At 41.0% G+C, this 12420-nt stretch overlaps 1 pseudogene; it reads right to left on the reverse strand.

Annotated features, from left to right (window-relative positions):
• Window positions 1-697: 697 nt before the first annotated feature.
• Window positions 698-1311, reverse strand: LOC125397952 (jupiter microtubule associated homolog 1 pseudogene; annotated as a pseudogene).
• Window positions 1312-12420: the final 11109 nt, after the last annotated feature.

Genomic DNA, 12420 nt, shown 5'->3' on the forward strand with positions numbered 1-12420 from the left:
TGTGCTTGCACAAGTTTACAGCCAGCTGTGAGGGGGAGGGCATTTCGGTCTTTGGGTTTTGGTTTGTTTTATAGACCAATATTCTGTTAGTAAAGTTGGTGAAGATTTTCTCCCTTCTGTGTGTGGCCTTTTCGTTGGAATGTTTTCCTTTGCCATACAGAAACAAAAATATATCTGCAAGATCTCATTTGTGAAATGTTGTTCTTTTTTCTTGAACTAGCATAGTCTTACTGAGAAAGCCCTTATTCATGTCTAAATACTGAAGCAAAGGCCTTACTTTTTCTTGCTAGTCATAGTAAAAAAAAATCCATGAATATTTATTTTATTTTTAATTCAATTTAATTTAATTATTAGGCTTGGCATCAAGTACCTTTATCCACTGAGCCATCTTGTTAGCTATAATCTTACAAGTGTGGTTTCAGTTCTTCATATAGCTACTCACCCGTTTCACTATCTTTGGACTCAGCAGTTGGGGAGTGACATTCTGTCGAACGGGTCATGCTGTCCTTCTTTGTCATGTATAGTTTTTCTTCCTCTCTTCCTCTCCTCTCTTTCCTTTTCTTCCATCTTTCCCTCTCTCCCTCCCTTCTTTCCTTCCTTCCTCCCTCCCTTTTTTCCTCTCTTCTTTCTTCCCTACTTTCCTTCCTTCTTTCCTTCCTTCCTTCCTTCCTTCCTTCCTTCCTTTCGTACTTCTCTTTTAATGAAACAAATCCAAAAGATGTACAGTTAGGCTCACATTGTGCAGTTCACAAGCATGGAAACGACAAACAGAAGGAAAGAATTCCAACAGAAGCAGCTAACTCAGGACCAGGTCAGACTTGCTGCCAGGAGGATTTCTCCCGGATGCACTGGAGCCAGGTCCACAGGGCTGGACACAAAGCCAGTGAGCACAGGCTTCTCGTCATCTGCCCCAGGTTGTCTTGGAAGTTTGTGTCCACATTTTCATCCATCTCACTTTCTCCCATGGGGTCTAAATAATCTCCAGAGCTTGTTTCACATGAGATACTTCTCAGTGTTTCAGGCAACTCCGAATCCTTCCTGGCACCACTGGACTTGGCACCTGCTGTCTTGGCCCAAGATGGAGGATTTTCTTGAGGTGTCCCAGAGACATTAGAGGCCATTTTGTTCTTCCATACAGGGTGTTCTGTTGGTTCATGAAAGCCTAATGAATAATTGGACCCACTACCTGGAGGCTGCAAAACCTGGAAGCTGCTCCTGCTGTTGGGGTCCACACGCTTGAAGGTGACGGTAGTGGTCATGGTGCAAAGGAGCGAGGTAGACTGGCGCAGGGAGAATGCTGAGGACGAAGTGGTGGAGACAGCTCAGCAATCACAATCCACTGTGCGTCATGAACCTCTGAGGGGTAGTTCTTCTGTGCCTGCTCTGTGCTGTGATTTGGGCATCTGTGGAGATAGATGTCTCTTCTGACTTACTAAGGAGTTTCCTAGTGAACAGTGCTTATGGGGAGACTCAACCCCCATTGTCATTCAGAAAAGGGAAAATAAACCAATGTAATAGGAACAACACCAAACCAAACCAGATACGGGAATGCACTGTAAATCAATTAAAGCCAGTTACTATGCCTTAAATGACCTTAGACCATAAAATATCAAAAATGATGTAGATTCATCTCTGCAGTTAAAAACTGCTTATGAGTAAAAGTGACAATTTAATAAAATTTCAAAGGGGGAGGCAAGGAAGGGGGAATGAAAGAAGAATCGAGTTTCAGGGGAAAGTTACAAAGGCAAGGGAACGGTGGTAGAAAGAGGGGGAGGATAGAGGGTGTTTTATCAAATTTAATTGTCACTTTGACACAGCCTGAAACTACCTGAAAGGAAAGCACCAAGTGGGGGATTTCCTAGATCAGATTGACCCGTAAGAGAGCCCCAAGCACAACAGGCACCACCATCTGCTACACAGGAAAGCTAGCTGTGCCAAACAGTTTTATGTCAATGTGACATAAGGCAGTCATTTCCAAACAGGGACACCAATGCTGCCCGTGACTGTATCCTCAGTGCTGGTAAGGATGCTGGGTAGGTAGCATGTGGCCTGTAGATTGCTGTTGATGGAAGGAATCACTGAACTTTCCAGGTTCTGTTCCTTGCTGAGGTCCTAAGAAATTGTTGCTTAGCAAGCCAGAGAATAGACAAGCTGAGATGAGGGGTCTGACCACAGCAGCCAGCACCTCCTTACGGGGAAGTGTTTGTTGGAACCCTCCAGAATCTGTGATGATCTTTGACAACTTGGTTGGTGTGTCTACGAGGGGGTTTCCAGAAAGATGTAAGTGAAGCGAGGAGGCAAGATCCACCTAAAATATAAGCAGTACCTTTGCACAGTCTGGGGTTTCATGCTGTGTAAAAGGCAGGAAGTGAGTTGAGTACCCACAGTCCTCTGCCTCTGCTTTCTGACTGTAGATGCAGAGGTGACCTCACACATCTGCCGCCATGATTTCCCTGCCTTGATAAGCTGTACCTTTAAATTGAGCCTAAAGTAAAATCTTCCTTAAGTTGCTTTGCCTGGGTAATTTTTTTTTTTGTCACAGTAAAGAGAAAAGTAACATTACAGAAGCCTGGACTTTGGAAAGTACCACCCTTTTAAAACTGTCTGCACAGAGGTGGCTTATGTGCCTGCCATCTATGGAAAGGACCTGGTGACAATGAAGGGACCAGATGGCATAGTTAGGGAGTAGCACCTGAAGGAGAAGCAATGGTCCTTCAATGAGTGGGTGCTATCTTCCAGGCTGTGTGCTGTCTAATGGGATGGGTAAATAGCATGTGTACTTGTCATGAAAATTAACCAGAAAGCATTGGTCCTAGTTTGTTAAATGCCACAAGACAGCTTTTCCTATATCTTAATCCTCAGTATTTCTATATAGCATGTTCTTAAAGATTTTTAAAAACAGACCAGATTCTCAGACATTGCCCATCTTTTTATGCACATTGAGAGTCAAATCCAAGTGAGGGGAATAGTCAAGTCCTGCTAATCCTCTTAACATCATCTGCATTTTGAACCATTCTTTGCATGACTGTCGAGAAAGCAGGCTTCCTAATGACATATTCAGATGGGACCTCAAAATGTGCCTCCATGTGTTATTCTGATCTTCTCTATGGCATGTACCTAAGACAGACAGAGTCTTCTCCTAAATAGTATGAACTGTCTTACTCCAAACCATTCACATCAACTTTTTCTGTGCTTAAGAATTGTAACATGGGGGCTTGCTTGTTGGGGTTTCTGTCCTGCCCAGTTCCCACAACCAGTAAGTCCCAAAGAAAATCACACAGAGGTCTCCATAGGTTATAAACTGATTGGCCCATTAGCTCAGGCTTTGTATTAGCTCACTATTCTTATCTATATTAGCCACATGGCTCAGTACCTTTTTCAGCTTGACAGGTCACATCCTGTTTCTTCGGTGATCTGGGCAGGATTCAGGAAAGAGCTTCCTTCTTCCCAGAATACTCCTGTTCTCATTTTCCCACCTCTACTTCCTGTCTAACTTTCCTGCCTATACTTCCAGCCTAACTACCGGCCAATCAGCGTTTATTTAAAATATAATTGACAGAATATAGAATTGTCCTGCACCAATGAACTCATAAGCACATCTTCCCCAAACCTCAGCACTCTAGTTTGCTTTGTGCTGCAGTGATAAAACACTGATCAAAACAACTGGGGGCGGCCAAGTGTTTCTTTTGCATTCCTATTCCATTACTGAAGGAAATAGGGCAGGAACTCAGACAGGGGCTGCTGTGGAATCCATGGAGGAATGCTGCTAACTGGCTCATGCTCAGCCAGCATTCTTATTTTTTATTGGTTTTATTGAGCTATACATTTTTCTCTACTCCCTCGGTTCCTCACCTCTTCCCTTCTACCTTCTCCTGTGATCTCCACACTCTCAATTTACTCAGAAGAGCTTGTCTTTTTCACCTTCCTATGTAGATCCATGTATGTCTCTCTTAGGGTCCTCTTTGTTGTCTAGTTACCTGTATTCTTATATAACCCAGGATCACCTGTCCAGAGATGACATCACCCACAGTGGGCTGGGCCCTCCTACATCAATTACCTATAATAAAAAAGAATGACCTACAGATATGCCACAAGTCAAGGTGATGGAGGAAAATCCCCAATTGTGGTTGTCTCTTCCCAGGAGACTCTGGTTTGTGTCAAACTGACAAGAAAAACTTAGCAGAAAACTCAGCATCTGGGGATGTTTGGCCTCTGTTCACTTCCATTTCTAAATGATTCCTAATAGAACTCCTTGCCTTTTCTCCCAAGATTTCTGTCTCTTTGGATGATGAGAAAGCTTTAACATTAAAGAAATGGGATAGGTTTGTATTCTATGCTGCATGCCTTTTACTGCCTCTCTCCAGCCTGACATGGAGCAGACAGGCTGAAAAGAGTATGTTGCCATCGCTATGGTAACCCCTGACTCACTCGCTGCTAGCTGAGCTCATATGTCCTTCAACAGCTGAAGGCAAGGTAACCTCCTTCATAAGTTCCTCTTTGGCCTAAGTATCTTGTAGAAGACCCATTGGAAACAAGGTTTTGATGAAGATGAGGCAGCGGTGAGCGCTCACCCAAGCATGACGAGGACGGCAGTTCAACGCCAGGATGACTTACCTGGTCCTGGAATGCACGAGTGAGATGATTGGGGTCTAGGGACAAACACTGGTTATCATTTTCTAATCCAGGAAACAGCGTGGTCCCCATTCCACTGGCTTAGAACATACGGATGGATGCAAGTTCATTCTACTCTCTAGAAATCATGAAATGCCTCACTACAATTCCTCAGCTCTGATTGTGGCAAAAGACAGAAAACAGGGTGCACTCTTGGGTTTCAAGAAGACCAATGTTAAATGATCAGCTTGAGAATGATGAAAGGGTGGTGGGGAGGTAGCCTCCCGGCCTATATGCATGCCAATCTGCAGGGCAATGGAGGACCTTTGAGGAAGCAGTTGCTCTGGAATATTTGGAGTTGTGGGAGATTCCACGTGCCTGACTTCCAGCATGTCCCGTGGACTAGGAAGAGCTCAGCTCCACCAAAAGAACTGAAGATGCAAGGAAGAATAAGGAGGTATTAAGAGACAGAGAGACAGATGCCCAGTTTCTCTGAAACCTTAGTGACAGTGAAGAACCATAACAGGTATGGAGCAGGGAACATTCTGCACACTTATAAGTAGGGCTCACACAGTACAGTTGGGCACCTTTCAGTCTGCAGTGGGGGCAGAGGTGGGCTCAGGGGTTGGAAATCAAGGCTCTCACAGGAACAGGCAGCAGTGGGTATCATGTGGGACAAGCAAGTAGGATTCCAGCTCACACAGGTGAGAGCCACTAAGGGGAGACCAGAAATAACCGGGAGAGACTTGGGGTGGCAGGGCGAGGTCTCGGTTGTGCAACTCAGTTGAGCCGGTAAATTTCACCTCATTAGTCAGTGTTGGCTTCTTTATACACACATGTTAGAAATGATGCCCCTGAGAGGACTATTGAAATCTCTCCAATGTGTTTGATGAAAATACTAGTGAGGCAGATCTTTTCATTCCGCACACGGCTAGTCACACCAGGAGTAGGTTGGGTGGAGAGCGAGGAGAGGTTCAGAATCTGGGTTAGTCCTGAACAAGTGAGGTGGAGAATGAGAACGTCATTTTCCATTTCTTTTCTCTTTGTCCTCGTTAGACGGTTTCAGTTACTAAAATGACTTAAGAGGGTTTTAAGCCCCTGGGTGAAAAAGAATGGCAACAAAGGAAAACATTCTAATAGGGGTTAGGTAATATCAGTTAAGTGGGATGTTGCTCTTCCATGAAGTCCTGCATTTACTTGCAGGAGAACTTTCCAACAAATCACATACCCTCTACTGATTATGTATGCTCCCTTTTACTGGCCAAGTGAAGTAAAATTTGAGTTGAGAATTGTAGAGTGAGCTAGGCAGGTTGTAAAGGGGAGACTCTGTTAAGACTTGCCAGTGTTGATTATTAAAGTTGTATTAAAGTTGTGTAGAATGTAGCCCTGCTATCGCGCCATCTCCAAGCGAGGAAAGATCCTCACCTGTTTCGATAAGCACTTCAACCTCCACACTTTCTCTTGTATCACCTGATTTTCTAACCAAATCAAACTTATTAGGATCTGAAAACTGTGAGAATATTGGCACCTGACCTTCTACTCACTGTGGTTGCCACGGCCTTGAGAATCTGGGGCACTGTCTTGTGCTGCAATGTCACTTGCTTTTGGAAAATGTGTCACAAGAGTAAAGCCAATGTGCAAGAAAGAACTTTCGTGTAGGCCCCAGTTTGAGGGATATTTCATTACCGAGCTGTTGGGATGAACAGTTGAAAAGTCAGTGTTTAGACTCTTCATTCTTTGATAGATAATTTTAAAGAAAAGAGCAGTATCTGTTAATGAGACCTCAGAAGAAATACGTTATATTCCTTTCATGACATTGTGCACCCGTTCAACTGAAACTATTTGAAATATTGCATTCCAAAGACACTGGAGAAAGGGAGTTGGCCAAAAGCTCTGCGCTTAAAAAACTTGCTGTACAAGCCTGAAGGTGCATGTTTGATGCCTGGAGCACACTGTGGAAGGAGAGAACTGACTCCTGATAATTGGCCTTTAACTTCACCCATGTGTCATGACGTGGCACAGACCTGCTATCTCACACGTGATACACACACACAAAATAAATAATACTATAAAACTGAAAGAATAATGAAAAATGGCTTAAAGTTTTACTCCAAAAGCAAGCTGAGGAATGAATATGTCACAGTTTGCAGATGTTGTTAGAGACACAAATCTCTTAGTTAAGACAAGAAACTTTGGCATTCCCTTCCTAGCATTGTGAAGGTTCTGACATCTTAGGACAGATTCCAGGACTGTGATTCAAAGAGTATGTGTATGAACAGCAAACTTTACTACAGAAAATTAACCATGGTTTAGGGAAATAGAATCTTTCATGGGGAGCAATAAGCATACCATTCTATGACTCAGTGGGAAACTCATCTCTTCAAAAACTATTTGTGATAAAAGTATTTGTAAATATTATTTCAAATAAAAGAATTCTACTCATCAAATACGCAGAATGTAAGATCTTAATAGAGACTCTTCTAAAGGTTTACTTGATGAATGATAGTTAATCTTTCATATCAAGTTGCTAGGATGTGGAATCACCTAGGAGACACAACTTTGGGAAATCCTGTAAAAATGTCAGAGACATTCAATGGAGAAGGGAAGACCCAGTCTGCATGTGGGGACCACCATCCCATAAACTGGGGTCCCAGATTAAAATAAAAGAGGAAAGTGAGGAAAGTACCAGATGTATCTCTCTGCTTGCCAAATACAAATGCAATGTGAACAGCGGCTTCATGTTCTCGCTGCTGTATCTTCCCCTCCAAGATGGACTGTACGCTCAAATTGCAAGCAAAAATAAATCCTTCCAGACTCAAGTTGTTTTTTAACAGCAATGAGAAGGTAACAAGTGTGATATTATTGTCAGATTACATAGACTAAATGCAAAAAATGACCTCAAATAACATTTAACATGAATTTTACTTTAAAACATACCTTAATTCACATGATGCTATGATTCTGTTACTAGTTGGTGTTTTATGAACTCTAATAGTATAATAAAATGAAAAGATGCCCCTCTGTCTATTTGGAGTTTCCTGAAAGAGAATCTTATTATAGGTCCCCAGGTTGTACTTGAACTCATAAACACCCTGTATCCACATCTTCAGTGCCTGTTTTCTAAAGCACAAATAGCAAACATAGCACTGGGCATCTGGGCTCGCCTAAAAGCATTGGTACAGTGCAGCTATTTATAGCATTAGATAGTAACTGATATATGTATGAATGCACAAAAGTGTGTGTGTGTGTGTGTTACAGTTAGAAATACTTCATTGCTGAAATGTATGCTCTTATTTTCTTTTTCACTTTTCTTACTCATTATTTCCAAATTCTACTACAGTAGATTGAATAATTCTATAAATTCCTTATTCTAGTTTGATTTCTGATGCTGTGACAAACACTCTTTCGCTGACAGCTGCAGGTCATAGTCCATCACTGAGGGAAGTCAAGATAGAAAATGGGCTGTAGCATTAGGGCAATTTTACTCTTTTTCCTGGGACATTTTTTCTTGGGCTAATTCATCCTTCTTCATTTGCTCAGTGGTCTTAAGAGTCCTTAATTGGATGCTTTTATTCTCTCAGAAAGACAAAAATAATACCCTGCCCCAACTCTTACTTTGGGGAGTTCCTTTTCTGCCAGATTATATCTTTGTTAAGACAAAATGTTTATACATGATCAAATGAAAGGTATTTGTAGTCTTATAGTTAGTTTAAATTGAATGACCAAGCTGTTTAATGAACTATCGTCTCTCCTCATCAAGAAGGCTCTCCTGTTTGAACCTAATCCTTATCAATCTTAATGGTATACATAGTTTTTCTTCTCCCATGGAAACAAAAGCAAAGCCTCTTCTCCAGTGTAACACATGTCCTGGTTTCCATTTTGAGGTTAACACATCTTTAAAATATATAGGTTGATTCAATTAAGCAGTTTTTTTTCTATTATTCAATGTCTCTTTGCAACTATTGTAGATTTTTCATTAAAATTTAAAATTTTTAAAGTCAATAAAGCATTGTGTAATATACCTTTGGATGCCTTTATTATCCCTTTCTGTTTATTTAGCATATCTTTTAAAGTGCAGTTAGATCTTTCTATAACTGCTTGCCCTATAGAATTATCTGGTATACCTATAATATGCTTTATGTTATAATATGCGAAAAAACTGTTTCATTTTACTAGAGACATATGCTGGAGCATTATCAGTCTTAATTTTTATAGGTATCTCCATAACAGCCATTACTTCTAATAAATGCATAATTACAGAATCAGACTTTTCAGAACTTACAGTGGTGGCCCATTGAAATTCTGAATATGTATCTATGTCATGGTGCACATATTTTAATTTTCCAAACTCTGCAAAATGAAACATGCCCATTTGCAAAATTTCATTTCTTTGAGTACCTTTTGGGTTAATTCCTGCAAGTAATGAAGTTTGACTGTACAAAGATCAAGTACGACATTACCTTATAATTCTCTTGACTTGTTGCCAAGGGATAGAAAAATATTTCTTCAAACCTTTGCTGTTAACACCGTGCTACTTATGAAATTCTGATAATTTAAGCTAGAGGATCTTCTAGACCAGTATGGGATTTAATATGTGTTATATAAAATTATTTGTATTTTGGATTATTTATTATAATAACGTTAATTTTGAATCATCTGGAATAAGTTCAGCAGTTTCAATATAACTTTTTCTGCATATTGACAGTCTGTAACCATGTCAAGAGGTTCTCAAAAATCTAATAATTCCATGAGAATAATATATGATTCTGATTTCTGAACTGAATCAAAAGGACTTTGAGCCACTTTACTTATTTTTCTTGACTTATAACCTGCCTTTCCTGATTTATTTGTATTAATATAGAATGTAGGGGCTCCAGAAATTGGGGAACCTTTTATTATATGAGAGAGAATCTAATTGGTTCTTTTTATAAAATAAGGTCTCTTGCTTTGGGGGTATTTTTTTTTTACTAATCTCTCCAAAAATTTACTGCAAGATCTTTACTAATTTTCATTTTCTGCCCATAATGATACCATGTCAGCATTAGTGAAAATTTGATGGCATTTTGGCCAGTGATTTATTCTTTGTGATGCTTAACCAAAACAGTGGCCTGTTCAGTAGAAAAAGACACATCTTTGTCCTGAACTGTAATGGACAATAAATGCTGTCAGTCTTTGGCATAATAAGATAGAAAGAGAAAGTCTACATATTCTATTCTCTGAGAGCCCACACAGTCAGTTCATGTCCTAATGCACAGTTCACTCTCTTTTTATTGTTGTTGTTGGATGACGGCTTATAATTTCGCTTATGTAAAAACTACTCAGGACAAATGGCTATCTTTAGAGGGTTTCATTATTTAATTGATATGTTACTCAAGATGGTCTTTTTCCTTGTATTGGAGACTAGGTAATCCTACAGACATTTTCTAACTACTGCCTTGGCAACTGTTTAATACTCATCAAATCAGTGTGTGATTTGGTCCTATTTAGAATGGCCTCTGTTGAGAAATGGAGTAAACTAGAGAGACAGCAAGGAGCTATGTTGCAACTCAAAGGAGCGTACTCATGTATGAAGACATGGAGTCAATACCATCACGCCCCATCACCACCAAAAACTGTGTAAGACGAAAGTAGGCAAAGCCTCACTCATAATAACTCATTATGTTATTAAATAATAACATTGCAGGGAGACTTTGGGAATTGTATTAGTAATTCGATTTCTATTAAAATATGAAGAATCTATTTCCTTCCCAAGAGAAGCTAGCTAACCTATTAGAAAAAGATAACTCTTGATGTGCTGCTCACTTAGTACACAATACAGATGGCTCACGTTTATTTTCGTAGTTCCAGAAAACCCTCACCACAGGTCAGAGGGAAGAAAATAGTTGTCAGAGAAGAACATTGGGCCCGATTTGTACAGTGAAGCCCTGACTCCCAGTACCAGGACTTACCTGGAGGCAGTGTCTATAGAAATACACATGCTAAAATAACGCCATGAAGTCAATCCATTATGACTGATATCCTCATGAGAGGGAAGAGGCTTTGGGGGCACAAGGAGAAGGTGGGCATCTACTAGCCAAGGAGAGAGATAGAGGGGGGAGGGAGGAAGGAAGGGAGGGAGGAAGGGAGGGAGGGAGGGAGGGAGGGAGGGAGGGAGGGAGGGAAGGAGGGAGGAAGAAAAAGACAGACAGACAGACAAACTTTGTCCCCAACATTAGTTTCCAGAACTGTGGGGAAGTGAGTGTCAAGCCCGCCAGTATGGAAAGATCGTTATCAGTCCTAGCACAGGAATGTAGCAGCAGAAGTCAAACACATTTATAATCCCATAAGCAGGGACTCCATCTTCCATGCTATGCACTGTCATAAGGAGCAGAAAGAAGGCAGTTTTTATAAAGAGGACTCTTTCAAACAATGGGTTCTCCTTTCCACACTCAGCTCTCTACCGCTTCACTTTGTTCTGGCAGTCAGCCTCGTCAGTCTTTCTGAATCTTAACTTGTTTATCTAACTTGGGCTGGGGGGTCTTTTTAAGCAGTCCTGTAGTGTAATAAAAATCTAGCCACAGAAAAGACGTCATCCTAATGAAGGAAGGAGTGACACCCAAAATGAAAACCTGTGTTGTCTTCCTTTCTCGAGGTCTTTTTGCAGGGAGTTATCGCCTGTGTGCAGGAGGCAGGCAAGTACTGAGGGCTCAGGGCAAGGGCTTTCAGTCTCTAGCAGGAGAGTACATACTTTAGACTCTAGGCAGGTAGACTATAAGAATCTAAAGCGTCCGCTCTAGATGAGAGAGATCAAGGAAGGCCTGAAGGATGAGGTGGGACTGTTTTTCTTCTTGCAGCTTATGCAGGTGAAATTCGGAAAAGACAGGAAAAATTGAACCAGTTCAAAGCAAAACTAATGGGTGGGAAATGCCAAGTGTGTCTTAAGATCTGCAAGGAAAACAGCTCAGAGTGAAACAAGCCTTTCACACACAAAGCAGCACATTGGGGCATTAGTGCCCCAACAAAATCCCAGGCCATAAAAGTCAAGAAGGCTATTTGACTACACGTGGGAGACAGAATGAATATGTCCAGACATGAAAAGCAATCATAATTATTGTGAACTATATGGTGGCAGACAAAGGTTTCATACAATAGAAAATATTTCTTCCAATTCTGTAGGAAGCTCCCTCCTCATGCCCCGCCCCCATAGACACTTGTGATTATTGGCACTGAAATTTCCTTTCCTTCATCCAGGGAGAAAATATTTGCCAATGAGTAAACAAAATAAACAAGACTTCAAAATGAATATACTCGGAGCTTTAAAATCCAATACATTCCTAGCAGCATCATAAATAGGAGCTTTTGTTAATCTTTTGGCAAAATTGAAATCCTGGAGATTGGAATTCAATCAATTGCTGCATAGCCCAATCTATCCCACTTTCTATGACCTTAAAAATCCTGGGCTGTACGGCTATATTTTACAAAGCAAGCTTTCAATTCATATGGACCTTTATTTGTAGGAAAGAGGCTGCTTGTTTGTCCCGGTCGCCCAGAACCGAAATAACTACACAGAACCTGTATAATTTAAAACACTGCTTGGCCCGTTAGCTCTAATTTCTTATTGACTAACCCTTACATTTTAATTTAACCCAACTCCATTAATCTGGGTATCACCACAAGGTTGTGGCCTACCAGCAAAGTTTCAGCATATCTCCGGCGGCAGATTCTTGTCGTCCCTCTGACTCTGCCTTGTTCTTTCCAGCATGCCATTTAGTTTTCCCCGCCTACCTAAGTTTTTCCCTATCAACAGGCCAAGGCAGTTTCTTTATTCAT

This window comes from Myodes glareolus, chromosome 14, assembly GCF_982192425.1.
Source record: "Myodes glareolus chromosome 14, mMyoGla1.1, whole genome shotgun sequence".
NCBI lineage: Eukaryota > Metazoa > Chordata > Mammalia > Rodentia > Cricetidae > Myodes > Myodes glareolus.